The sequence below is a fragment of the Malania oleifera genome, chromosome 10 (assembly GCF_029873635.1).
Source record: "Malania oleifera isolate guangnan ecotype guangnan chromosome 10, ASM2987363v1, whole genome shotgun sequence".
NCBI classification, from domain to species: domain Eukaryota; kingdom Viridiplantae; phylum Streptophyta; class Magnoliopsida; order Santalales; family Ximeniaceae; genus Malania; species Malania oleifera.
The window spans coordinates 38,550,886-38,553,586 of record NC_080426.1 but is presented as its reverse complement, the minus strand read 5'-3'; positions in this window follow the sequence as shown (position 1 = coordinate 38,553,586).

The window sequence follows — 2,701 nt, the reverse complement described above, 5'->3', positions numbered from 1 at the left end:
AACAGTATGTCCTAATATATTATATTTCATAGAATAAGTATGATTTTGCAGTAATTTTTAGAAAGAACATAAATAGTACAAAAGCTAAGATATTTTATAGTGTAATATGATATGACAGCCGACGCAAATGCCGAGTAATGATAGCCAGCGCAGATATCGTGATATGATAAGCCTGCGCAGATGCCATGATCAGTGAAAGCCATATTTTATATGATAATTTATTCAGAAATTATGAAATGACAGCTTTTATTCAGAAATAAGTAAAAGCCAGATTTTATTTCAGAAATATTAAAATGTTATTTATGAATAGAAATATATTATGTGAAATGTATTATATAGTAACAAAACCTGGATGGTTACATATGTTATGAGCACAGTACCGTTGCTAGTTAGCCAGATCGGAGAGAAGGATACCCACTGTGTGCCAACCCGTAAGAGGTTTGATGGAGAGAAGGATGGGTAGACTAGGTTGGTGTATAGCCAAAAGTGCAACCACACTATTTAGGAAGTGTGGGTCGGAGGCTAATCAGCCCTGAAGTGTAGTTGGTGAGTAGGATACCCACTGTGTACTGGCCCGTTAGAGGTTTGACGAAGAGTAGGATGTGCAGGCCAGGATGGGTGGGCAATCGTGCGTGGTTATGTCATGTTTGACTTAACTTGGTAGGCTAACCAGCGTTAAGTACAATCTATGGGCCACACAACCCAAATCATACGGGGTTAATTCATGATTTACAATTATACATCCAAGGTAAGAATTCAGTAATATACAGATTTAACAGATGATTTAAATGATACGAGAATTCATTATGATATAGTAAGATTATGTTTAAAAGTACAGATTTTTATGTGTTATCAGTTACAGCTTAAGTTATATTACAGTTATATTATTTGTAGTATATGTTTATAATATGATAAAACTCACGTTGCCACGCACTGATATTAGTCTATTTCCCTTACTGAGAGGTGAAAAAAAAAAGTATATTATAGTTTCCGCTGCTTAGATGACATGTATGTATATACAGGTAATTTTTCAGTACTTATGGGTCTAGGTTGACTTTGACTATGTTATATGGTATTAGAATATTATTTGTATGTGAAAAATATATTATAGCAGAAATTTGAGGTCGTTACAAGTTTGGTATCAGAGCTTAAGTTGTTAGATTTTGTAGACTTTAGTATACAGCGGAAACAATACTAGAGTTAAGGAATAGATCAAGAATTTAGTGAATCAATGTTGGGGAATTAAGATGAGTATTTTGGGTTTCGTTCCGTGATCAGGAAGTAAGATTTTCGTAATGGTTTATGTGTCTTTCCTGGGGTGATGATTTCAAGAAAGTCATAGTAAAATATTGTTAAGTTGTGTTTTTCAATTGCTGGACTGAATCTTAAATTGGGAATAAGGACGCCAAGTTAATTGATAATATGAAATTCTAATTAGATAAATATGTTAGTTATGATATGCAGACAGGGTCCTTAGACTATGTTATGTTCTTTTCATGATGGACCCTGGAGGTAGCAGTGCTCACGCTAGTGGTGATGACAGTGCAGGCCCCTTTAGTGCGGGTGACGGTCATTTAGACACAGTTATATATAGTGTAGTTCAGCGGGTTATGACTTAGATTGCACGGAACTCTAAGGAGTAGAGAGGACCATTAGTAGACTAGGGCTGCTGTTAGCTTTGGTGTATTCCCAAGAGGGAGGGTGAATTGGGTATTTAAAATTTCTCTCCTAGGTTCAACTAATCTAACAACAATATTACTCAACCTAGGGTCTGTCTATGCAATTATAAACCTAATCATTCACAATAGTAAAAGAAGTTATATGCTAAGTTCAAGAAATGTCAGTTTTAACTGAGGAAGATCACTTTCCTCAGACATGTGATCTCCATGGATGGCATATCAGTAGATCCAAGCAAGATAAAAGTGGTGGTGAATTGGGTGAGACTGGGAAATGTTTAAGAGATCAGAAGTTTCCTACGTTTAGTGGGGTACTACTGGCGTTTTGTGGATAATTTTTCCAAGTTATTGAGTCCACTAAAACGACTCACAAGGAAAATGTAAAGTTTGAATGGACCGACGAGTGTGAGAAGAGTTTCCAAGAGTTGAAACAACGGCTACTCACTGCATCGGTGTTATCTATTCCATCAGGAGATGATGAATTTGCTATATATAGTGATGCGTCCCAAAAAGGGACTCGGATGTGTATTGATGCAGCACGAGAGGATTATTGCATATGCTTCATGGTAACTTAAGGAGTATGAAAACAATTACCCTACTCATGATCTGGAGTTAGCTGCGGTGGTCTACATGCTGAAAATTTGGAGACATTATCTCTATGGGGGGTAGGTGTGAAATTTTTACTAACCATAAGAGGCTGAAGTATATCTTCACGTAGAAAGAATTAAACATGAGGTAGAGGAAATGGCTGGAGCTTATTAAGGATTATGATTGCACCATTAGTTACCACCTGGGGGAAAGCAAACGTGGTGGTTGATGCTTTAAGGGGGAAATTAGTGGGAGCAGCATTATTAGCAGTGGTAATTCAGCATCCAATTTAAATGGATTTGGGGAGGCTCAATGTGGAGCTGGTAGAGGGTGAGCACCAAAAAATTATTGCTAACTTGATAGTGCAGCAGACATATGATAAAGTTTGACTTATTAGAGACAGAATTAATGCAGTCCAGAGTTGGCAGAAAAGTTAT